A 26,848-nucleotide genomic window follows, 5' to 3' on the forward strand; every position below is an offset into this window, starting at 1 on the left:
GTGTCTGTGTTCCCAGAAGAGGAAGGAACCCAGGAGGGCCGGACAGAGAGAAACTGAGGTGAGGGCAGAGGGACAGCCAGAGCAGGTGGGCCTGCAGGGAGTGGGGAGGCATCTGACATTTTCTCTGAGTCAGCTGGGGTGGTAGAGGACAGTTTTGAGCAGAAGAGGGACATGGTACAACTTCTCCTTTAAAAGATCTCTGACTGCTATGCTAAGAACAAAACTAAGAGGTGAGGAACAAGAGAGGCAGAAGGGAAAACAGCAGGAAGTGAGTGCAGTATTCCAGGCTGGAGATGTCATTACCTTGACTGGGGTGTGAGCAGGGGAAATAGTGGGATGTGAGGGGATTCTGGACGCATTTTAAGATGGACCAACAGCATTTGCCAATGGATTGTATCAGTGGTGTGAGGAAGATGAATCAAGGACACCCATCGTTGTAAAAGGAGTGAGTAGACGGAAGGGTGGAGCTGCTGTCAGTGGACATGGGGAGGCTCTGGCAGAAGCAGACGGAGGAGGGCACATCCCAGGCACTCAGTGGAGAAAATTCTGCTAGGAACGCAGGTGAGGGAGCTCACATGCCAGTCGGACAGACAATTCCAGAGTTTAGGGGAAAGGAAAAATATACTGGGCTGGAGAAATCGATTTAGGAGGTCACACCATATAAATGCTACTTAAAACCTCAAGCCTGGATGAAGGCACCAAAGGAGTGACCCGCTGTGGAAAAGAATGAGCGCAAGGATGGAACCCTGGACCTCCAGTTCTAAGGGATCTCATCAGACTATACCCAGAGCAGACTGCACGGTTCTGACCCCATGTCCAGAGGACACTTAGACAAGGAACTTCCTTGAGCACAGGAATCACCTGGACATGGTGCTGAGATCCAGTAAATCCAGAGCCCAGCAAGAGATTCTGGATTTATGGCAAGGCTGGAGCTCATGTTTCTGGTCTCCAGATCTAGAACACCAGGATCCCACGTGTCTGAGAATTAGCCTCACTTATAGCACTTCTCATATAAGTGATTCCTTGGTCTTGTGCAGAAGACTCTGAGACAGGTGTTCTAGGAAGCTGCCTGAGTATTTTCTGTTTTTGTTTTTTTTTTTGTTTTTTTTTTTTTTTTTTTTTTTTGAGACCGAGTTTCGCTCTTGTTACCCAGGCTGGAGTGCAATGGCACGATCTCGGCTCACCGCAACCTCCGCCTCCTGGGTTCAGGCCATTCTCGTGCCTCAGCCTCCTGAGTAGCTGGGATTACAGGCACCCACCACCATGCCCAGCTAATTTTTTGTATTTTTAGTAGAGACGGGGTTTCAGCATGTTGACCAGTGTGGTCTCGATCTCTTGACCTCGTGATCCACCCGCCTCGGCCTTCCAAAGTGCTGGGATTACAGGCGTGAGCCACCGCGCCCGGCCCTGCCTGAGTATTTTCTAATCCCCGCCAGCAATCCTGTTGCTCAACCAGATTGGGATCCACGGAGATCAGAGATCAGAGTGCCCAGGGTGGGTGGACCAGGTGGGTTTTCAAACCTCATTTAAAAGAGCATTCTTCTCGTAGAAAGAAAAGGGAGGACGTATATCATCAATTATGAGACGTGAGATTCCCTGTTGTTCTCTCCACTATGGAGCAGAGGCCAGGTAGACAATTTAGGATGCAGCTCTCACACAAAGAACACCTCTCAGTGTTGCTCTCTGACACTGGTCTGCAGACTGATTTCTCGCTTACTTCTTGGAGCAAACTACGGAAAACAAATTTCTGTAATTTACACATAAACCAGGATATCTGGTGTTGGGGGCTAATTTTACTGGGGCGAAGGCCACAGAACCAGGCTGGAAACTACACATCCAGGAGCAGAATCCGCAGCCCACACTAGAGCAGGTTCCACCTAGGGACACCTGCCCCTACTGCACAGATACCGCAGCTCAGACCTCTGATATCCTGGGGCTGGACACTGAACCCTGAGGTGAGGTCCGATGTCACTGCTGCATTTGGAAACTGGAGATCACTGCTGCCTCTTAGACGTCTTCACTACAAAGCATTCTGCACAGTCCGGGTTCTCTGTGCCACCTCATTCCGGTTCAGACCCTGTCGGTGATACAGGAGTTAAGAAAACATTATTTAGGCAGACAGTGAGATGGCAGAAGTCCTGGGTAAGGTTTTCCTTTTAATGAAACGCAGCCCCCAAATATTTTCTTTTCTAACAAAGAGCAGCCTGTAAAATTACTACATTTAATCAGAGAGATAGACTCCAATACAATAATAGTGGGGACTTTCAACATCCAAACCTTAGGATTAGACAGGTCATCTACACAGAAAATCAAGAAAGAGCGGGATTTAAACTGAGCTTTAGACCAAATAAAGCTGACAGATATTTACAGTGCATTCTAACACTACAGAATGTACACTCTTTTCATGAACACAAGGAATGTTTTCACGTTTTCCGGCAGAGGGCCTGTGTTCAGCCACAAAACAAGTTTCAATCGATTTTCAAAAACTGAAATCATATCAGATATCTTCTCTGGACACAATGGAATAAAACTAGAAATGTACACCAAGAGAAACTTTGGCAACTAGACAAATACATGGAAATCAAACAACATTAAAGAACATGTTGATTCAATGAATAATCATTGAGTCAACAGAGAAATTCAGATGGAAATCAAAAAGTTTCTTGAAACAAATAAAAACTGAAAGATAACATACCAAAACCTGTGGGATACAGCTAGACAGGGCTAAAGGGAAGATTACAGTCAGCCATTTCAAATCTGCTAGGCCAATGCTTCCTTCATTTTTTATTTTTTTAAGACAGAGTCTCACTCTGTTGCCCAGCCTGGACAATCATGGCTCACTGCAGCCGTGACCTTCCAGGTTCAAATGATCCTCCCACCTCAGCCTCCCAAGTAGCAGGGACTACAGGAGCATGCCAGCATGCCGGGCTAATTAAAAAAATATATATATTTTGAAATGGAGTTTTGCTCTTGTTGCCCAGGCCGGAGTGCAGTGGCACGATCTCACCTCACCGCAACCTCCGCCTTCTGGGTTCAAGTGATTTTCCTGCCCCAGCCTCTCAAGTAGCTGCGATTATAGGCATGCACCACCACACCCAGCTAATTTTGCATTTTTAGTAGAGACAGGGTTTCTCCGTGTTGGTCAGGCTGGCTTGAACTCTCAACCTCAGGTGATCCCCTACCTCAGCCTCCCAAAGTGCTGGGATTACAGGCACGAGCCACCATGCCTGGCCTTTATAATGTTTTTGTAGAGACAGGGTCTCCTCCTGTTGCCCAGGCTGGTCTGAAACTTGTAGGTTCAAGTGATCTTCTTGCCTCAGCCTCCGAAAGTGCTGGGATTACATGTGTGAGCCACCATGCCCAGCCTAGATCAATACTGTAAAATCCAAAAAGGCCCTCCGATAAACTCAGGAAAAAAACTTACATCGTATAATGGTACCTATATTGTAAAATGACACAAGACGATGAGCTTATTATACCTAAGAGGCTATTTGCAAACCTACAAAGTATGAAGTCTTAAACAGCTGCCTGAAATCTGGACGTCCTCACTGCAGTGCCCAGTTCTAATTCCAGCCACCATGCCCAGCCAGTGAAAATCTGCATTTTTAACAAGCTCCCAGATGGTCCTGATGTTGGTGGTCAGGGAAGCACACTAAGAACCACTGCTCCAGCCAGGTGCAGTAGCCCACACCTATAATCCTAGCACTCCTAGCCAAGGCAGGAGGATCCCTTGAGCCCAGGAAATGGAGGTGGCAGTGAGCTATGACTGCACCACTTCATTCCAGCCTGGATGACAAGCAAAGTAAGACCCTATCTGAAAAAAAAGAAAAGAAAAGAAAAAGCCACTACTCTAGATTGACAATTTTTTTTTTTTTGAGACAAGATCTCATTCTGCCACCCAGGCTGGAGTGCAGTGGCATGATTGTGGCTCACTACAGCCTCCACCTCCTGAGCTCAAGTAATTCTCCCACCTTAGCTTCCAGAGTAGCTGGGAGTACAGTCATGTGCCACCACGCTTGGCTAGTTTTTGTATTTTTTGTAGAGATAAGGTTTTGCCATGTTTCCCAGGCTGGTCTCAAACTCCTGAGCTCAAGTGATCCACCCGCTTCAGCCTCGTGAAGTGCTGGGATTCAGGTGTGAGCCACAGCACCTGGCCTCACTTTTTTAAAATTGTGGTACAATATACATAACAATATTTATTATTTTTACTATTCCTAAATATGCAATTCAGTTGCATTAAATAAATTCACATTGCTGTGTAACTGGCACCACTATTTGTAACCCAACACTGTTTTATCATACCTAGCAAATATTCTGTATCCATTAAACAATATCTTCCCCTTTCCAACTTTCCCCAGGCTCTGGCATTCTACTTTCTGTCCCTATGAATTTACCTCATGCTAGTGAAATCATACAACAGCCAGTAGGCACCTCATGCAAGTGGAATCACACAACAGCTGCCCTCCTGTGTCTGGCTTATTTCATGAAGCAGAATGCTTCCAAGGTCCGTCATGGTAGAGAAAATATCAAGACTGCCTTCCTTTTAAGGCTGAACAATATTCCATTAGATGTATATGCACCGTTTTGTTCATCTATTCATCTATTGATGGACACTCGAGTTACTTCCACCTTTGGCTATTGAGAAGATTGCTGCTGACCAGGCACAGTGGCTCACACCTCTAATCCTAGCACTTTGGGAGGTAAAGGTGGGCAGATCACCTGAGGTCAGGAGTTTGAGACCAGCCTGGCCAACATGGTAAAACCCCATCTGTAATAAAATTATGAAAATTAGCCAGTTGTGGTAGTGTGTGCCTGTAGTCCCAGCTACTTCAGAGGCTGCGACGGGAGAATTGCTTGAACCCGGGAGGCAGAGGTTGCAGTGAGCTGAGGTCACACCATTGCACTCCAGCCTGGGCAACGGAGTGGGACTCTGTCGAGAGAGAGAGAGAGAGAGAGAGAGAGAGAGAGAGAAAGAGAGGGAGTCAGAATAGTGCTGCTATGAACATGAGTGTACAAGTATCTCTTTGAGGTGCTGTTTCAATTATTTTAAATATATACCTAGAAGTGAAATTTCCAGGTAATACAGTAGTTCTATGTTTAATCTTTTGAGAAACTGCTAAACTGCTTTCCACAGTGGCTGCACCATTTTGCATTCCTAACAGCAACATCAGCATTTGCTGTCCATTTTGTTTAGTTTTGGTTCTAACCATCCTAGTAGGTAGTGCTGAGCCGTTATTATTATCACAACTTTTGATGTGGGCTTTTGCCAGTACTTGTAGCACTGTAAGGGCAGCACGACAGCAGTGAGAGGTTCTGACCACTTTCCAGCTTCAAACACTTCTAACAGTTCCATTCAAAACACAAGTTTTCACAGTTGCTTCTAATTTTTTTGAAAATTACCTCCAAGGTAATTTTCCAGCTTCATTTCAACTTACCAAGCTTCCTTCCTTCAACTAAGGAAATGGGCTGGGCATGGTGGCTCACACTTGTAATTCTAGCACTTTGGGAGGCCAAGGTGCGTGGATCACCTGAGGTCAGGAGTTCGAGACCAGCCTGGCCAACATGGTAAAACCCTCTATCTACTAAAAATTTTAAAATTAGCCTGGTGTGGGGGCTCATGTCTATAATTCCAGCTACTTGGGAGGCTGAGGCAGGAGAATCACTTAAATCTAGGAGGCAGAATTTGCAGCAAGCTGAGATTACAGCACTGTGCTCCAGCCTTGGCAACAAGAGTAAAACTCCATTTCCAATAAATAAATAAATAAATAAACAAACTTGTTTTGGAAAATTTTCTACCTCAACTTTCTTATAATTGACACAATTTGAAAAAAAAAATCCAGCTTAAAAACAGAAAAGAAAAAAAAAAAAACAGGCAAAATGAAAGTACTATGGAAAAACAATTTCAAAAGCTTTGTCCCAGATATTTCATATACTTTCCCATTACACTCACTGTGGTACTTAAGAGATTAAACTGCACATATATAAGACTATGGCTCCAGCTGGAGTGCAGTGGCATGACCATAGCTCATTGCAGTCTCGAAGTCCTGGGCTCAAGCGATCTTCCCACATCAGCCTCCCAAGCAGCTGGAACAACAGGTACATGCCACCATGCCCGGCTAATTTATTTTTATTTTTATTACTTCTGTAGAGATGGGGTCTTGTTATGTTGCCCAGGTTGGTCTCAAACTCCTGGCCTCAAATATTCCTCCCACATTGGCCTCCCACAGTGCTGGGATTACAGGCATGAGGCACTGGGTCTGGCCAAGATGGGTTTTCATAAAGGGCAACAGCAGAGTTTCTATTCTGAGAGGTACAGCCAGAGGCTTATATGAACCCCCCAACTTCATTAACCTCATTAAATCATATAATTTCCATCATATGGAAATGTACATTAAACAGTGATACCTCAGGACAATAAATGACTGGGAACAATGTAGCCACAACTCTATAGGGAAACTTGTGAATGGCTGAAACCAGGAATGTTGAACCCACACGTGTCCAGGGAGAGCTATTTCCGGGGTGTGTGTGTCGTCCATAAACACACGTGGTTCCTGGCAGATGAAGTGCACTGGAGACAGCACCGAAGTTAACCAGGAGAGTGAGTGTCAGCGTTTCCCCTACCTCGGAATAGCATCCCTGTATCTTACAGATAATCCCCCTAAGCAAAGCAATACCTGCTTTGTACACTATGTGAGGAACAAATATTTTAACAGTTTCACTCATTCTTCAGCAAACATGTTAGTTTTCTTGTTTTCTGTTTTTCTTTCCAACTTTTATCTTAGGTTCGGCGGCACGTGTGCAGGTATTTTACACAGGTAAATTGTGTGTGTCTCAGGTTTTGGTGTACAGATTATTTTGTCACCCAGGTAATAAGCACAGTACCCTATAGGCAGCTTTTTGACCCTCACCCTCCTCCCACTCGCAACACTCAAGTAGGCCCAGGTGTCTATTGTTTACTTCTTTGTGTCCATGTGCACTTAATGTTTAGATCCCACTTATAAGTGATAAAGTGGGGCATTTCCTCCACCTCCTCTTCTCCTTCTCCTTCTTCTCCTTCTTCTCCTTCTTCTTCTTCTCCTTCTCCTTCTTCTCCTTCTTCTCCTTCTTCTCCTTCTCCTCCTTCTCCTCCTTCTCCTCCTTCTTCTCCTTCTCCTTCTCCTTCTCCTTCTCCTTCTTCTTCTTCCTCTTCCTCTTCCTCTTCTTCTCTTTCTTCTTCTTCTTCTTTCTTCTTTTGCCCAGGCTGAAGTTCAGTGGTGCATGATCTTGGCTCACTGCAATATCTGCTTCCCAGGTTCAAGCAATTCTCCTGCTTCAGCCTCCCAAGTGGCTGGGATTACAGGCACCTGCCACTATGCCTGGCTACTTTTGGTATTTTTAGTTGAGACAGGATTCACAATGTTGGCCAGGCTGGTCTCAAACTCCTGACCGTATAGAATCCACCTGCCTCAGCCTTCCAAAATTCTGGGATTACAGGTGTGAGCCAGCATGCCTGGCTGGCATTCAGTTTTCTATTGTCGCATTAGTTCGCCTAGAATAATGGTGTCCAGCTCCATCCTTGCTGTGAAAGATACGATTGTTTTTATGGCTGTGTAGTATTCCATGGTGCATACGTACCACATTTTCTCTACACAGTCCACTACTGATGGGCATTGAAGTTCATTCCATGTCTCAGCAAACATATTTTGAGCTTTCCAATGTGTACTAAGAATTCAGAAGCTCGACTCCCTGTCCTCACTGCACATAACAAGTCCTCCTCCTTGACAGTTACTCTCTAGTTTTATAAGTGCTTTCAAATAAATAGAGGGCAATTCCTCAAGGATAGAGAGCTCCAGCCCTGATAAACAAGGATCTGGCACATACCAAGAGATGATAAATGACTGCCGATTGAACAAACTGTATTTCTGCTTATGATCTACAAACATTTCCTCTCAGTTGACATTAACATGAAAAAGGATTGATACGTAAAAATCAACACTGTGTGATGATTATCAGGAAACAGAGACCCTTCATACCCACACCCAGAAACATTTGGAGGTACACGTACTGAAACATCACAATATGTATAATTATTATGTACAATTATAATTATGTACAATTATGTAAATTAAAAAAGCATAGAGATAGGGTCTCACTCTTTGCCCAGGCTGGGGTGCAGTGGTGAAATCATAGCTTCAGTAACCTCAAACTCTTGGGCTCAATGGATCCTCCTGCCTCAGCCTCTCAAAGTGTTGGAATTAGAGGCTTACACTACCACGCCTGGCCAAAAACAATAATTTTAAAAAAGAGAAACATTTGACGGGGAGAAATTAAAATGAAACCACATTATCATGCCATGGCAAGGCTCAACAGTGTTCTGCCTATAAAATTTCTCTTTGTCCAGTGCAGCAGCTCACACCTGTAATTCTAACGCTCTGGAGGGCAAGGTGGGAGGATCCCTTGAGCCAAGGAATTTGAGACCAGCCTGGGCAACACAATCCATTTTATTATTTTATTATCTATTAAAAATAAATACAGGAGCGCACCGAGACGGCCCAGCCATGGGGCCACGCGGGAACAAAGGCGGGTGGAGAGGAGACCCAAGCTATAATGGCTGAGCAGGGCTAACTGCCTCCCTCCGAGCCTGGCCCCTTGCCCAGCAAGGAGGGACTGCTCCGAGCCTTCCTGCAGAGCCAGCGCACCCTGTTCCACATCCTGGACGACCAGCGGCTGCTGCACTTGCGCAAGATCGAGTCCCACTGACAGAATGCTGACGCGCGCGAGCTGCTCCGCGGGGTGCTCCAGGGTCTGTGCCAGGTTGCCCCGGCCAGCAGCGACTTGATCTTCAAGCACTGCGTGGCCGGCCTGCGCACCTCGCTGCTGAGGCTGATGGAGCCCCGGGCCCCAAGCACGCCACGGCACCCCAGGGTACCAGCCGCGGCTGCCGCCTCTGCCGCGGCTGCAGCTCCTGGTGTCGGTGCCCCCCTACTAGCCATGGCCTGTCCTGGAGAGGAAGGCCCTGCCCCTGGGCATGCGTGCTCTCCGACCGGCCCCAGCAGTGCGGACCCACAGCCCGGAGCAGCTGTGTCACCTGACCAGGCGATGCCCTGCCCCGCAGAGCCCTAGTAGCCCCAGAGCGCGGCGCGCCTGGGCCAGAGCGGAGGCTGCACGGACTTTGGGGCCACAGGGAGTCCCTGGCCACTGGGGGGCTACTGTCCAAGGGACACGAGATGTCCCGGGGCCTGGGGGAGCTGCTGGCTGCGGCCTGTGCCAGCCGGGCCCTGCCCACTCCTCCTCTGGGCCCCCCTGCCCTGCCCTGACGTCCACCTCGCCCGTGCTGGCAGCAGCAGACCATCCTCATGCCAAAGGAGCAGAACCGACTCCTCACCCAGGAGGTGGCCAAGAAGAGGGAGCGCATCACGCAGCTGGAGCAGGAGGAGTCACGCCCATTAAGCAGCTGTTGAGGCCCCATCCTGAGCCAGCAGGACGAGGGGGGCTCTGGACTCCACCTTCATCTAGCCCCAGGGCCCCCAGGGCCGGCCTGGCACTCAGCCCTGCGACAGCAGGCACCCCGTCACACTCATCCTCTCTGTCTGGAGACCCCCGGCAGGCCCAGGCACAGTCCCTGAGTTGGCGCCTTCCTGGCCCCCTTGCCATCGGGCTCCCCAGGCCTGCCCCAGGCTGACCTCGCGCCGAGCCCTGGACTCGGTTTTGGCCCCTGGTGTTGACATGGGCTGGGGCTCTCTTGAGTCTGCATAGCCTGCAGCTACTGCTGCCGCGGTCAGTGGACACGGGGTGGGGTGAACCCTCGATGAGTTAGCAGATCTCTGGCCACCCCAGCGGCTTCCAGCGGTTTCCAGCGGTTTCCAGCGGTGCTGCCCTGGGCCCCCTCTCCAGGGAAAGGCGCCGCTCACGCCAGGCTGCACCTCCGAAAACGGCCCGCAGAGGGTGCGGGAGGCTGCGATGCGGGTCCAAGGCCAGCTTTCCCCTTCCCAGGGCACCAGGACAGGGTGGCTGTTGCTTGGATGGGAGCAGATGGGGGGTGGGGTGGCCTCTAAGCGGGGGTATGCTAGCCTGGCAGGGATGGCCGTCGGATTTCTGGTCCCGGCCAAGGCTGAGGGAGTCTGGCTGCAGCAGATCAGGGAGCTTGGCATGCGTGTGCCTCCCGCAGAGCCCCCAGCCCTGTCCTGGCCTTCCTCATCCTGGCCAGGATGCTGCCCCACGCTGAGTCCCACACAACAACCTGTGAGCCTATCTCCCCAGGAGGGCCCGTCCCCAGGAAGGGGGTCACTCTGTGCCCCCAGACAGCTCCCAGATACATCAGAGGCAGAGCCTGTCTTTCTGCCCCCCACTCAGGATTCCTAAGGTCTGGGGTCCTGCTCACCCCCCTTTTTATGCCATGCCCAACCCAGGTTTCAGGAGAAGCCACTTCCCTGAGCCAAAGACAATGAGAACCCCCAGTGTACAGGAGGATGCTGGGGCAGGTCCCCTTGGGTATCACTCCCTGCCCCCCGCCCAGGCCTACTCCTGGTGTGCTGGGGTAGGTACTGGTTGGGGGCACCTGCCGAGCCCGGCCTGGAGGTACTGAGTGCCACCAGAGCCAGGGCATGGCAACATCACGGATGGGTTCTGCAGTCCAGGATCCCTGCACAGGGACCCTGTGCAGACCACAGGGTCAGTGTGGGGGGTGAAGCAACCCCAATGCGGGCTCAGTGTGTGGGGCGGTACAGGGATTCCAATGCAAGGTCAGTGTTTGTGGGGTGCAGGGACCACAATGAGGGGTCAGTATGAAGGGGACACAGGGACCCTAATGCAGAGTCAGTGTGTGGGGGGTGCAGGGACCCCAGTGCAACATCAGTGTGTGGGGGGTGCAGGGACCCCTCGTGCCCAGGGCACTTTGGAGCACTGTCCCACAAGGCACCCCTGTCTCAGAAGAGGGGTCCTAAGAGGCAGTGGTCAATTCCTTTCCGGAATCCAGCTCCACACTCATCTGCCCACTGCAATCCCACAGAGCCATGCCCCCACCTGCACCCGGTCTGCAGGGGTGTCCCAGAACAGGCCCAAGCCAGCCCAGCATGCAGCTGCCCTCCTCCCCTGAGGATGGTAGTGGGCTTTCCTGGGGACATAAAGACACCAGGACTGGACCTCCTGGCAGGAAAGGAAGCGGGTCCTGAAGGCCTGTGCCCCACAGCCCCAGCACCAGGTGGACGGCAGCACAGTGGGTAGGCCAGCGGCAGACCAGGAGAATCCTCCCTCCCTGATAGGAGGCTGGGGTCTGCCCACCAGGGCCTGCCCACATCTGACTTTGAGGATGCCTCCCATGCCCTGGGGTTTCCCGGCAATTTTACAGGACTGGAAGCAGGAGACAGAACAGTGTCTGTCCCAGGGTGACTTCATCAGGAGACCACCCACACAGAGCTGGACCCTGCAGCTAAAGCAGAAACGTGAGATGAGCTGGCACCTCTGGAACAACTGCCTCTCAGCCTTGGGGTTCCATGCAAGGTGAAGAAAAATTGGTCCTCCAAGTTACAGCTTGAAATCAGGCTACAGTGTGGCCTTGGAGACCATGAGGGGAGAAGGTAGAGTGGTCCCGGGTGGCAGGGTCTAGGTGGCTGGCAGAGGCACAGGCAAATCCTGCCTGGAGCCCACCCTGGTGACACTGGTGGGTCAGTCTTCCTGCAGGATATGAGCAGCATCCCTGGTCTCTATCCCTGAAGTGCCCATATCATGTGCAGGGACATACATGTGTGTGCACACACAGCTGTGACACCCAGAAATGTCTCGGGATGTTGAAATGTGTCCTTGGGGGCAGAAGTGTGCCTGGTTGAGAATCTGCCCCAGGGGTACACAACCCACCAGGCCTCAGGATTTTGTGTTGCTCAAGTTCCAAGGAAAAGGAACATCTCGACTGGGCATGGTAACTCATGCCTGGAATCCCGGCACTTGAGGCCAGGAGTTTGAGACCAGCCTGGGCAATGTAGGGAGAGACCCCCATCTCTAAAAAAAAGAGAAAGAAAAAAGAAAGAAAGAAAAGAAAAGAAAATGAGATCTCCAGTTTTCAAAACTCAAAAACACCGCAAGGAAACAATACACGCTGAGACCCAGCAGAAACAACAGGTAGACTCTGCAGACACAGACACTGGAATTATCAGAGAGAACATAAAGTAACAATGCTTTATAGAGAGAGAGAAACAAAGAGATTTCTGAAAATACGGAAAAAAAATACATAGGCTGGTCGTAGTGGCTCATGCCTGTAATCCCAACACTTTGGGAAGCTAAGGTGGGCGGATCAGGAGGTCAGAAGATCAAGACCATCCTGGCTAACATGGTGAAACCTTATCTCTACTAAAAATACAAAACATTAGCCAGGTATGGTGGCATGCACCTGTAGTCCCAGCTACTCAGGAGGCTGAGGCAGGAGAATCGCTTGAACCCAGGATGTGGAGGTTGCAGTGAGCCGAAATTGCTCCACTGCACTCCAGCCTGGGAGACAGAGGGAGACTCCATCTATAAAAAAAAAAAAAAAAAAAAAAAAAAAAAAAAAAAAAAAAAAAAAAGAGGCAGATTTGCAATACTATTAAAAACTGAGATCTCAGCTTTTAATAGTGTAATCTTAAATGTGTAAAGAACACACAGTACTTTTCACAAAATATTATTTTCACTATAAAACAAAGAGATGGGGCGGTGCACAGTGGCTTACGCCTGTAATCCCAGCACTTTAAGAGGCTGAGGTGGGCAGATCACCTGAGGTCAGGAGTTCAAGAAACATACGGGCTGGGTAGAGTGCTTCATGCCTGTAATCTCAGCACTTTGGGAGGCTGAGGAGGAAGGATAGCTTGAGCTCAGGAATTGCAGACCAGTCTGGGCAATATAGTGAGGTCCTATCTCTATTTATGAGAAAAAAAAAAATAGCTGGACATCATGGCACGTGCCTGTGGTCCCAGCTGCTCAGGAGGTTTTAGTGGGAGAATCGCTTGAGCCTGGGAGGTCAAGGCTGCAGTCAGCCATGGCTGTCACCACGTTCCAGCCTCAGCAACAGAAACAGGATCATTGCACATCATCTAAATCACCCTTGTTTTTCTTTTTCCTCATCTGGAAGCAGGGACGCTGTCTCCCAACACGCACACTTCCCAAGGTTGTCAAGAGACCACGTGAACGTTTGGTAAACTGGGAAGCCCCAGCAGAGATGCTGGAGCCAGATTATTGCCGCCCTGCTGGTTGCCATTATCTTCCAGGCCTGTGTTTCTCTGTGGAGCCAGCAACAAGGCAGGGGGAGGCTCCCAGCTAATCCCGACGAATCTCAGCTGTGGGCAGGAGCGCCCTATCTGGAGGCTCTGCAGACATCTGTGTAGGTGGAGAACAGGGAAGATGGGGAGGAGAAAGAGTGGGGAGATGGGGCCAGTGGAGACCTTCACCCAAATTTTTGATTCATAGAGCAGAAGCCTTCTCTCTTCTTTTTCTCATTCCTGAAAAGAAAGCTCTTTTCCTCCAAACACAGTCTTCCAACAGCCCCTCAGCCCCAGGCCCATATCTGTCCAGTAGTTAGCCCCTAACGAGGACCAAATGTCCTGCTGACTTGAGAAGGAAAAACAAGGGACAAGTTCTGGAATCAATAGCTTCACCGCCACTGAGGCCAGCCTGGCACAGTCTTCATCCCAGGCCTCCCAGGGTACCCGGATGGAAGTACTAGGTTTGCCCAGATCCCCACAGAACAGCAGCAACTGGTTTCTTAGTCAACCACAGCAGGCATTTATTGCACCAACTGTATGCAGCAGCCTCTGGAGGGGAAGGTTCAAGCTTTGCCACAAGGGAGGTGATATGTGGAAAGCTGTATGTAAACCACAAATCATAGGGATGTGCAGAATGACAGAGTCAGAGGAGAAAGAATAAGCATTTATTGAGCACCTACTGTATGCCAGGCCCTGGGCTAGGCACTTGAGGTACATTAAAGCATTTAATCCTCATCAACTCAATTTCACAAATGAGGAAACTGCCACAGAGAGGTGAGGGGACTTCAAGATTTGACAGCCAAATAGGAGAGCTGGGATTCAAACCCAGGTCTCTATGGTTTCAAGAGAAACTATAACCCCGCATGGACCTGGAGCCCGCCCATCACATCTCAAAAGTCCTGTCGCTCAGCCCGCCGGGGTGCAGTCTGGGCTGTGCCCCACCTCCAGCCCCTGCCCTGGCCCTGGCTTGGACCCTGGCTATGATGGCCAGACTTGCATCCGCAGGTGAGTGAGGGGCCTGAGACCCTGATCCAGCCTGGCGGAACTAGAGGGGTTCCTCAGGGAGGGAAAAAGGACAGGAGGAGCCAGAAGTGGCCCCAGATCAGGAGTCAAGCAGGCTGCGCTTCTCTCACCACAGGCTGGGGTTGCCAGGGATCTCCCCTGGGGTGGACACGGACCCCGCTATCTCAGGTTATGGGGTTTCTAGCTAGCCAAGGCTCTCCAGTTGGAGCAAGGGCAGGCGACCCAGGCATGGATGGCCTAGGGCGTTGCTTTGCCCATTTGGAGTGTCTGAGACACCCAGTGGGGCCACCCCAATGCTGGCCAGACTTCATTTGCCAGACAAGTTTGAGGTGGCCATGTTGGAGCCCAAAGGGACCCAGTGAGAAGTGGGTCCTGCAGCCTCAGATGCCCTGGGCCAGGAATGGGCAGTGCTGCAAGGAAGGAAACAAGGCAAGTGTCACCCTACCCTTCCCGTAAGGAGCCCCACACACCCCTCCAGCTGCTCCCCAGCTCTGCCCCTTCTCCCTCCACTTCCTCCCCTGTGGACCGATCTGTCTATCTGCCACTCTGCTCTCTTTCTGCCCTTCTCTCCCTGCTCCTGTTGGTGACAGGCGGGACACCCACTCACCACCCTCTCAGCCTCCTAGAGGCAGAGCTGGTGCCCCTCAGATACCCTGTCCCCCCAGCGGGGGCTTGTCCTACAGATAGCCCTGGACCACCACTGCCACACCTCCTCGTCCCAGCACGGATGCTTGACCCAGCTGAGGCTGAATGAAAGTTTGCTTTTGGAGAGGTATGCCATGAGAACTGCAGCCTCAGGGCACACCCATCATCACCTCCCATGCGTGATTCAGTGCCTCAGCTACCTCTTCGGGACCATTCCCAAGAGCAAGGTGGAGCAAGGAAGGGCCTGAGCCTCCTTCACCAGGGCCCAGGCCACACCCTTCTCCCCTTCAGATGGAGCAGCCAGCTCTCAGAGAGGGCATCACGGGGTTTCTGGAAGGGAAGTGAGTCAATGGAGGACCCCCCCGGGGTGAATCAGTGCTGGATCCTCAGGCTCCCTGTTCCTGTCTGCAGGGACCAGATCCCCTAAGATTTCAGGGCCTGAGGGAAGGGCTGGGCCTCCAGGGAGATGGGAAGGGAGCATCCAGGGTGACCGGGGCGGTCAGCTCATCCAGGCCCAGCCTCCAGCCAAGGAGGGATTCCAACGCTCCCACGTCCTTGGGCTTCAACTGAGAGCCATTCTCAAATCCCTTCTCAGAACCGACAATGTGCAGCACGCCCAGTTCCCAGACGCAGCCTATACACTTCCTCCGTGAGCGCCACACACACCCTACTCCCCTCCCACCGTCATCGCCAGCCGCCAGGCCCACCTGGTGCGGCCCTTCCCCGGGCCCCCAGGGGGCAGCACTAAAAGGCCCTTCTTGTCCTGCCTGGGTGGGCGGGCGTAGGGAGGGAGGCTCAGTTCCACTTGGCTCTGGAACAGTTTTATCGAGTGAGTCTGGGTGGGCTGGGCCAAGGGTGCTGGCCCCGGGGCACTGCCCTGCTCCAGAGGCCTGGGGCAGCACAGAGGTGCACACAAGGCTCAGCACCTGTCCTGATCACTGTTGGTCCCCCCAAGCCATCCTCAGAGGCAGCAGGATCTACCCTGCTTCAATTTCTTGTACCTGGTGCCCCTTTGGCCCTGCTCACTAAGACACGCCCATCAGTTCTGAGCCCCCCCACCCAGTAACACACAAGCCCTCCCTGCCAGGTACACCCATCTGGGTCCCACTTCAACCCCTCACATTCTGCCTTTCAAAGTCAGCAATGCCAGGCCAGGGAAGAGGTGTGGGAGTCACCATCCCTGTATGCCCTGCTCTCACTCTGACCCTCAGACTGGAAGGTCACCTCCTTCCTTCTCTGCCTGTCCTTCCAGCATCAGCTCAAGTCCAGTCTCCTCCCATGCTTGGCTCTCTGTGGGGGCCTCCCACACAGCTCCGAAGGAGCTGGATACCACATCTGTCATCGCGCTCACAGTAGCCCAAGCGTAGCTCCCCACGCAGGCTGGGAGCACCCTCAAAGCAGGGCTTGGGGCTCTTCCTGGGCTGCTGAGGGAGTTGGAAATAGCCATGACGTCCACACTTACTGGCACAGACAGATGAGGGCACACACACGTGCACACGGCCACTCCCACAGACCTGGCCGAGGTGGCGGAGACCAGGAGCCCAGCATGGCTACTGCCGCCGCCTCCAAGTCCCCTACCTTGAAGACCTGGGCCAGTGGCACTTGTGGGAAAGGAAGTGAGCACAGGATGGGGACGGGTGCCACACTGAGCTCTGTTCTATTCAAGGCCAGGAGCAAATGAACAAGAGGCTGTGGGTCTGGCCTGGAGCCTGGTCCCTCCCTGGTCTCTCTGCTCCTTCACTGCCTCACCCTGACTCCCACCCCATTCAGCTCTCCTCTTGCTTCCAACAGGCCCTCTGCCCCAGCTGTCAGTTCTATAGAGGCTTCCAGAGCTAAGACTCTTCCTCCAGCTGCGGGCATAGGCCGGGATTCGAAATTACCGTATTACTCTTCCTACTGAGTTTGTAGGAAAAGTGTTTGAATGAACTGACTTTGTATGAACAGTTTTGTCCTTAGCTTTCCATGGGGCAAGGGTTCCCAGCTCTCTCTGCTTCTTAGGAGGGTCCATAATTCCAAACAGGAGAGGCCAGCTCTTTCCTCCAGGGACATCCCAGCGTGCCACTAACTATGTTGTCAGTCCTGCAGCCCACAGCAGCCCTGCAGGTCAGGAAACGGTCCCCGCTACCCACTCATTTTTTATTATTGAGATGAGGTCTTTCCATGTCCCCCAGGGCTGGAGCAATTTCGGCTCGCTGCAGCCTCAACCTCTGAGGGTCAAGCGATCTTCCCACCTCAGCCTCCTGAGTAGCTGGGACTTCAGGTGCACACCACCACACCAGAGTATTACTTTTTTTAGAGACGAGGTCTCACTGTGTTGTCCAGGCTGGTCTCGAACCCCTGGGCTCAAGCAGTCCTCCTGCCTTGGCCTTCCGAAGTGCTGGGATAACAGGTGTGAGCCACCACACCTGTCCAACATTCCCATCTTACCGATGAGGAAATTGAGGCTCAGAGAAAAGCAGGGACTGTCTCACGTCACTCTTTGGGCACAGAGGTCATGGTGTTCTCACTCACCCCAACAGCAGCGAGCTTCCCCACATCAGGCCAGGGGGCAGTCACCCACCAGTGGCTCTGACGCCAGGAGGGGAGAGAGAGAAGTCTGCAGGGACAGACAGCTCCCTGAGAACACCAGATATTTGTTCCTGTCTCCCGATCTCCCACCCCCCACTGTTCTCTCCCTCTCCAACCCCCCCGACTTTCTCACAGCCTAAGCAAACCCCCTTCAATAAAGCGCCCCCCAAAAGCCAGCATTGCCGATGAAGCCGTGATTGTCTCTGATGTAGGGTCATGGCTGTAGGGCTGCTGTCAAGGTGTCAAGGTGGCCTGGTGGCAGGGGTGGACTCCGCAGGGACAGATCCTGTCCTGTTGAGCATTCCTGCCCCTCACTCAGCTCCTCCCCAGGCCCAGGCCGGCTCCCAGCCTGTGGAAGAGCCCGCCACTGTGCCAGCCCTGGCATTAGCCAGGCCTCCAGCCATTACTCCTGCTTCGACAGGCCCACGTGCAGATCTCCCACGGCCTAACGGTTTGGGTTGTCAGCGAGGCTGCCTCCCTTCCTGGAACTTACTGCAGAAACCCCTGAGCTGCATCAGACCCCCATGGATCCAGGGGAAAGCCCTGGGCTCAGAGAGAGGAGCCTGCTTGTTCAGAGTCACAAAGTAAGTTCAGCAGGTTGGGGGTGGGGCTCTGTCCCTGGTTTGGGTGGAAGCTTCACCCTCGGGACCCACAGCTCCCCAGGAGCAGACATGCCACCTGTTGTTCTCAGGGGTCTCCCCATGTTGTAGGCTCACAGCCCAGCCCCCAGACGGGTTTAGAGATCTCTGAGCCAACCTGGGATTTTCAGGCAAATCCCTGAAAGGGTCCTGTACCTGCACCCCTGGCCTTAGCCTGCAGGGCCCTGCAGAAGGAGGACAGACCTCAAGCCAGGACCCTCAGCGCCTTCTCCTGGAGAGAGCTGTGGCTGTGAGAGGCCCAGGGCTGCAGCCAGCTCTGGGCGCCAGTGAAGGGAGCCCCGGGACTCCCATCTGGGGTTTACACAGAGGAGTCGGGGGTCGCGTGTCAGAAGCACCTCTGCTTTCCACACTGCGTCTGCTTTCTTCCTCACAACTCCTCCGGGAGCTGGAGCTTGTTCTCCCCATTTCCACAGTGGAAACAGAGGCCCTGAAAGAGTCAGTCTCCTCCTGCACCCAACGGCAGGACACGGAGGGTGCTGCTGGGGCCTGACCGCCAGCCCTGGGCCTGCCCCTAGGTGGAAGAGCAGCTCATCCGCTACGTGCATGATGGGAGCGAGACACTGACAGACAGTTTTGTCCTGATGGTGGATGCCTCTGAGACGGACCACCAGAGCCATCCTGTGGCCTTCACTGTCACCGTCCTGCTTGCCAACAACCAACCCCCTGTCCTCGCCACAAACACTGGCCTGCAGGTGAGAGCATCCCTGGGACCACCCCCCCATGTCTGCTTCGAGAAAGAGGCCAGCATCCCCTCCCTCCTGGCACAGAGCTCCCCCTCTCTGAGCCTCAGTTTCCTCCTCTGCAAATGGGGAGCTGCCGCGTGCCTCACACGGTGGCTGGAAGGAGAGATGTGAGATTGTGCTGAAGCAGAGCAAGGCGGGAGGTTTTGCTGTTGGACACTCGCAGGCACGGCAGGCAGACTTCTGAGCGGCCACACGTGGCTCTGCTGTTTCTTCTCCTGTGGCTCAGGACCAGAACACCTGCCAGAATCACTTACAAGCCCTTAAGGGCAGGTGCCAGGGCGGGAGTCGTTAAGCTTCCCACCTTCACCCCAGCAAGTGAAGGCATGGCCTGGCTTCCCAAACTCCTGCCCCTTGTGCCCCAGCAGAGCAGGGCCCCCATTCGGCAGGGGTGGAAGTAGAGGCCCGGACATGGGCTGGAACCTGTCATGACTGCACATGTAGTTCTGCTGGAACAGAAGTGGCGTGCGTTTACTAAGCCCACACGGCAGGGCTTTGACCGTCAGCCTCTTGGGGGCATCCTCCGTGGTCAGGAGCCACTGAAGGTTCCGCAGAGGGCTGACTTGGGCTGTCTCCGATGTGGGGCACTGGGGGGTTTTGGTGGTCTAGGATGTGCCCGTAGAGGGCGGCCTGGTGGTGGGGAGGCCGCTGAAGAGTGAGTGGGACACAGCGCTCAGGAACCACGGGCCGGGACGGCTGTGTGGCAGCGCGGCCACCAGGTGGGGCCATCCACCCGTGTTTGCTCCAGGAGCCCAGCGCTGGGGCCCTGCCCCCCACATTAAGGCCCCTACTGCCAGGGCTGGGCCTGAGGGCTCCCTGGGGCCAGGGGAGAGGGCCCAGGAATGCCAAAGGGCTCCATTCTCCGGGCATGTGAGCCCCATGCTGGCACTGCTGAGCAAGACCAGACCTCAGGACCTCAGGAACTGGCGCCTGCTCTCCTTGCACATGGGAGGCCTGAAGAGGGGTCCCCTTCGCCCAGCATGAGCAGGGCCTGGAACTGCTCTGGAAGCACCCGGCCCATCCCAGCACTGCTTCTGTGCCGAGGACACTGCCAGCCATCAGCCCCCATGCGTCCCACCTCTCCAGACGTCCCACTCTCGGCGCGTCCCACCCCTCCCTCAGCTGGAAGGAGGGCCCATTTCCAAAATCACCATTCCCACCATGCCCAGCCCCTGCCAGACACACATGGAGGGCCTGAAAGGAGACCCCGGCGCCACCAGCGAGGCCAATTAGGAAGCACTGTTGGTCAGAGTTGGTTTCTGGGGGGTGAGAACTTGGTGAGGGTGAGAGCTGGGGCCTTCCTGGGCAGGGGACACAAGCTGGCCTTGAGGGACATGCGGACTAGGCCAGATGGAGAGCAGGGAGGCTGGGCCTGGAGGGTGGCCTTCCCTGGGGCCTTCCCTGGGGTGACAGGGAAGGTGAAGTCGGGGAGGTCCCCTTGTGCAGGGGAGCCGGAGTGGTGCCAGCCTCGATGCCAGCTGAGGCCTGACCTGCAGTGGGGTTGGAGTCCTGGTGGCTGCCCAGGCTGGGGACAAGGGGGTGGGTGAGCATGGCAGGGCAGAACCGTCACAGGCCCGTGTCCCCAGATGTGGGAGGAGGCCACGGTGCCCATCCCTGCGGAGGCTCCGAGGAGCACGGATGGTGACTCCGGGCCTGAGGACCTGGTCTACACCATCAGGCAGCCCAGTAGCGGGCACGTAGTGCTGTGGGGGGTGCCGGGCACTGAGGTGTGCAGCTTCACGCAGGCCCAGCTGGACGGCGGGCTCGTGCTGTTCTCACACAGAGGTGGGTGCTGAGGGCAGGCCCCAGGTTCCTGCTGCCCACGGGGAATCCCCAGGGTGGGGAGCCAGCTCAGGCCAGTGGACCCAATGCCCCCATCCCCAGGAGCCCTGGACAGAGGCTTCTGCTTCGGCCTCCCTGACGGCGGGCACGCTTCCTCCGGACACTTCTTCCAAGTGACAGCCCAAAAGCATGTGCTCCTTTCGCTGGCGGGCAGCCGGACCCTCACCGTCCGCCCAGGTGCCTGTGCTGACTGTGGGCGTTCCTGGCTGCTGGGAGCCCGGGAGGAGCTGAAGGTCGTACGCCAGGGAGACGCTGCCTCTCTGCAGCCACAGGCCTGGGCCTGGGTCCCAAAGGCTGACAGTCTCTTCTGCCTCTGGCAGGGTCTGTGCAGCCACTCAGCAGCCAGAGCCTCAGAGCCAGCTCCATCGCCCAGATGATCCCCAGCTCCTGCTCTACCATGTGGTGCGATGCTGGCCTGGGCGGCTGTTCTGTGAATCCCCAGCCCCAAAGGCAGCCCCCTTCATCTGTGACTTAGTCTGTTGTAGTGGTAAGCTGACACATCCAGGTGTGACCGTCCCTCTCTGTGGCATGCTCCTGCCCTGTTCAAGAAATAGCTATAAATACTCACATATATACACACACCTCCACGTGGCTGACCGCCTCGCCTCTGGCACTGGGAATCAGTCAATGTGATGTCCTTGTGGTGGAGTCATGTGTCCGAACAAGAGAAAGCTGTCCCCTGACACTGCCTCTCCAAAGTGCGCCACTTCCAGTGAGCCTCCCTGTCACCCAGGCCCCACTATCCCTCCTGTCCCCTGACAAGCACCGAGGTGCTGCGCAGGCAGCCCTGTGGCCTGACAGTCTCTACCTCTCCTGCTGTCCCTCGACTGAGAGTCAAACCCATTTCTGGACGATGGGGAATGCGTTCCCTGTGGACTGTGTTCTCTCTGGAGCTCAGGGGAAGGGAAAGGACAAGCCATTTCTGGGGTGCTGTTGGGAGCAGTGAAAAGGCCCCACCCTTTCCAAGGAACACTGTTCCCGGAAAGCCCCTGGAGCTCAGCTGGTCTTGTCCCGTGCAGCCGGCTCTGGCCACTAGTGGGCAGGAGGGCCATGAACTCAGCCTGGAGGGAGCCCGCGGGGCAGCCGGCACTCTGGAGGGACAGACAGCGCAGGCCACCAGGCGCAGACAGGAGAGGGAGGCGGGGGGTGGAAGACAGACGCCTGGGGTGGGCGGAAGTCAGCGCCCTTGGGTGCCGGTACCTGCCTTCCCGGCCACCGCTGATCTGGCTTCTGAGCCTGCTGGGTGTCAGGGCCGGACGTGCCACCGCAGTCCCCGGGAAGTCCCCCAGGTGTCACCAGGCAGCACACAGGTAACAGGCCTGGAAGGTCCCCAACAGCCCGGCTGGACACGCTCAGACACTCTGGGGCTCCTCGTTCAGGGGCACAAACTCCAGGACCCAGTGAGGGAAACGGGACTACACCAGGCCGAGCAGTGTGGCTAAATCCATTTATTCCAAAATAAAAGGCAAAATAAACAGGAGTTGCATCACCAGGGAGCCACGACCCTGTCCCCGCCTCCTTCCTCTGTCCTCTGCTATCAATAAGTAAGTTTCCCAGCTGCAAATAATTATTAAAACCTCCTCCCCCATGTACCAGCTCCAACCTCTGCCAGGTAAGATACAAGGGGCACCCAAAACCGCCAAAATATACGTTACACACATACAATATGTACACTGGGGAAGGAGTGTCACCCCAGCAGCCCGTGCCCTCACCTGGTCCACAGTTAGCGCCACAGTCCTGCCTCAGCTGCCTCTCTGAGTAAGAAGATGGGAGCCCCCTGAGGAAGAAGCTGCTTTGGTGAGAGGAAGGAGGCCAGATCAACTCCAGCAGCCTCTGGCTCTTAAATAACAACCATCATCACCCAGATATTTGAGGATTCAGCCCTGGTGAAGGTGGCAAAGGGTCTGTTTGTCTCCCCCCATTAGACGGGGGGCTTGTCTTGCTACGCTAGTAATAAAGGCATGACTGGGAAGGGTTGAGAGGGACATGGTGGGGCGGAGACTCCAGCTCCCCTTCGGGCCTTGCTGACATGGGCCTGCTTTTATTTTTATATTTTTCCCCATGATGATTTTAAAAAATCTCTTTGTTAGGTAGAAAGGGCCCATTCCCCATGCCCGGGACCCACATCCAGCGGACCGCCTCCGGAGCCCATCCCCTCTTGCCACATGGCTCTTCCTTCTTCTTTGTTTAACCTCCACCAATCACTCCATAACACCTCACCTGTACTCCCCACCTTAGCCCGCCAAAGCTAAGCCAATCCCTGCACTCCACAATACTCCCCCTTCGCCCATGCCCAACCGCCACCAATCACTTCACAACACCTTGCCTAAACAGGCCGCCGCCCCTATAAAAACCCTCTCCGGCAGCTGCTGGGTGCAGCTCTTCCCTCTCCCGCTCCAGTTGCCCGCAAACCCCAATAAACCTGGACTCGGCTTAACAACTCCTCGCTCTCATTTGCTTTGGGAAGGGTCTCTGCGGGTCGCACACTCTTAACTTCCTTTTCATAAATTTTATACTTTTTATAAAATTTTTCCACATTTTATCCACTTTTTTTTACCACAACCTTTACACAATTTTTATCCCATAACTTTTAATCACGTTTTTATTAGTTTGTGTTCTTTTAATAAACACACTTGCATAGCTATATTACAATTTCATAAAAACACATTATCTCATGCCAAGCGTGCCCAGCATTTGCAGAGTCTCCATACCTTTAATACTATAGTCGTCAAGACACACAAAATTTTAAGGCAAAAACAGCACTTTGCAGCAATTGAATAATTTATTACATTACTGGAGCATCACAACAGCAGTCAATAATGTCGCTTTAGACAAAAGGCTCAGGATTTACATCTTACATTCTGTTCATAAGAGTTCATACATTGGTAAAAGTAATTCTTAGAAAACCTGGCAACTAAAGCTTTGGACTGGAATTGGCATTTCTTTCTCTATTTTTCCTTCCCCTGGTTTCTTTTAAACTGTGATATTCATATTTTAAAATGTTTTAAGTAATTTCAAAACATTAAGATAGCAGTTACATGTTTTAATAGTGATTTTAAAATGACTCTTTAAGATAAAGTTTTGGAGCAGCTATATTATGGGTAGGATAGGACTGATTTACATTTTCAAATTTTCTTAAAATCAGCTTTGGTTTCAGAACTGATTTTTATTCATTTCTGAAAAACCTATCAGGTTTAATAAAATCCTTTAAAAATGATTATCATATATTGCAATCTTTAAATAGGTATTTTGATTCTTTCTAAATAAATTCAAATTTATTCAGTCGAACCCACATTTGAAAATTCTATGTATTTTGTAATGACCTCTGAACAGAGAGACGCTGCCATTGAGCAGGCCTCTGGTATAGCAAACATGCTCCATTCAGGAGCTGTCAATATAGCTCTAGGTGAGCCCCTGAATCGTTCATGGTAGATTATGCTAAATAGCGAGATGTTGCTGGAGGTGTGGATGAGGACGTTTGTTGTTGTAATCCTTCTTTGCACCTTATTTTAAAGAATAAATGAAACATTTTTCTGGTTACCTTTTTAAAACTTTAAAATGGAGGGGAAGAATAGGGCAGGGCATTGTTATGTTCCTTCTGACCCTTCGGTGTTATAAATTCAACATATAGACGGACAACCTAAATCAATGGTGGAACACAGTTCCTTTTTTTTTTTTTTGTATCTGTTCAATGAAAATAAGAAGGTACAACCCAAGTTTTATACTCTGACTAGAGGGATTCCACTTCAAGGTCTGAAAGTAGGACTTTTACCTTAAAAAACAACAACAACAAACAAAAACTATCACACAGGATGAATAAGAAGATGCTTTAACAGTTTTGTGTGGATCCTGTTGGTGCTGAACTATGGCATGAGCCTTATAGATTATAAAATAGAAATAGTTGAAGCTAAAGTACAGAACTGAATTTTTTAAACTTTGTTTGCTGTTGAAGTCTGTGAAGTTTCAGTTATCTAAAATAAACAGACACAAATAGGAAAAAAATAAAATTCTGTGTTTTTGATGAATGCTAACCTTCTGATGTTGCCTTCTAAGCAAAGAACAGATACTTGGCTGAATGAAGTACTGCAAAAGACTCACATGCACTTTGAAGAAAGACTTAAGTCACTGTCATATGATTTCCATTCTTTTTAGCTTTCTCTTAAATAGATGACAAAATACCTACACAGAGTGATGTTTCTGTTAATATAGTAAATGTATTTTCCAGACTGACATTCAGCTTAAATACGCCTGTATGTGATTTACTCCATAGGTACCTGATGAACACATTCTTGTCAGATTGGATACAGATGCTAAACACTATGTCAAGGTCATTCCTAGTCATTTATATTTCTTAGGGTAAAAGTGAAGTGGTTTGAACTATCAAAAGACCTTTGAAATAATTTATCAATGTACTAGATAAACTCAGTTTCAGAATGATCAAGAAAAAACGTTAGCCCAGATAATGTGGCTGATTATCAGAGGCAAGATTTCTAGCCCGAGGGCTGAATATGGACTTAGACTAACTGTCTTTAAACTGAACTCACAGAATGCAAAAGCGGCAAGTTCAAAAATAAAACACAAGACAGAACTTTAAGTCCATTTTAAATCCCCCGGCTATAAATTGTACCACTGTTAATTAGCTGCATTATTTGGGCTAACGTTTTTTCTTGATCATTCTGAAACTGAGTTTATCTAATACATTGATAAATTATTTCAAAGGTCTTTTGATAGTTCGAATCACTTTACTTTTACCCTAAGAAATATAAATGACTAGGAATGACCTTCAGATAGTGTTTAGCATCTGTACCCAATCTGACAAGAATGTGTTCATCAGTTACCTATGGAGTAAATCACATGCAGGCATATTTAAGCTGAATGTCAGTCTGGAAAATACATTTACTACATTAACTAAAGTATCACTCTATGTAGGTATTTTGTCATCTATTTAAGAAAAAGCTAAACGTTTTTCCTTGATCATTCTGAAACTGGGTTTATCTGATACGTTGATAAATTCCTGCTTTTTGGAGGAGTCAGCTCAAGTCACCACGAACCAATATTTGCACTCTTTCAGTTAATGCAGACAAATATGTTATTCCATCTGTAAAATCATATTAGTGCTCTCCTGTTAATGTCATATTTATGAAAGTATCATGAAAAATGCTAAACATGGAGATGGTCAGTAACTAGGAATCTCCACTTCAGGGAGCACAAATACATATCTCCCTCCATCCTAACAATGGGACGTATTTTGGCATACAAATATTAGAATTTCATGAAATTTCAACTGTTGATTTTTTTCCCAAGCATCATAAGTTATGATTTAGACAATGTCTGACTGAAAGAATTCATTCATAATGTAGAGGCACATTAACATACATCTTGCACAAAATATGCCTCTAACTGAAACCGAAAGGCACAAAAACATACTTCACTCTTGGTGAAGAACTTGGTGAGGAAATACAACTGTGACTGTATACACGGTTTTCCTGATAATACGCCGACATTCACAAACAGTAGATGGCACTGCAGTCTATACACATTTTAAGCTGCATAAACTCTTTGATTTTCAAACATAGTACAATTCTGTCTACTGAAACTTCTTTTGGTTTCAGCCAAGTATTGTCACATATATTCGTTTATAACGTTTGTGAATATTTTTTGTTTGTGATTATTGTTTAAAGTCCTTTCTATTCAAGAAAAAGAAGGCAATTCCCATGTCAGAGTAACCAATGTGGTTGAAGAATAGGTATTAGCCAGAGAAGTCTGGATGGTCACATCAATCTAGCCTCAAAGAAGCTCCATGAACACAGAGGGAGCCATGTGACACAGAAAGCCAGGTGTCACATGGCTTTCCTGCAATCTAGTTCATTCTTGACAATCTGTATGCCTGTTCCAGGGACCTTTAAACTTCTAAAAATTTTTATTAACATTTTAATTTTATTTTCTGGACATTTAAACTTTAAAGGATTTCTTTTTTGTTGTTGTTGGAGATGTTTTATAAAAATGGACATTTTATCAGCAACTTGCTATGTGAACTGTAATCAATAGCAATTTTTAAAACTGTGAAAAGACACAAAAGAATAATCTCATCTGTCATCTCTTTCTGTGTGCAAAGCACTATACCAAGTGTCCTAAAACATTAACTGTTCAATCATCAATATTTAGT

At 51.0% G+C, this 26,848-nt stretch overlaps 1 pseudogene; it reads left to right on the plus strand.

The window, feature by feature from the left end:
* Nucleotides 1–8,586: 8,586 nt before the first annotated feature.
* On the plus strand, nt 8,587–9,102 carry LOC141583343 (suppressor APC domain-containing protein 2-like; annotated as a pseudogene).
* Nucleotides 9,103–26,848: the final 17,746 nt, after the last annotated feature.

Source organism: Saimiri boliviensis (assembly GCF_048565385.1).
Source record: "Saimiri boliviensis isolate mSaiBol1 chromosome 19 unlocalized genomic scaffold, mSaiBol1.pri SUPER_19_unloc_4, whole genome shotgun sequence".
Taxonomy (NCBI): Eukaryota; Metazoa; Chordata; class Mammalia; order Primates; family Cebidae; genus Saimiri; species Saimiri boliviensis.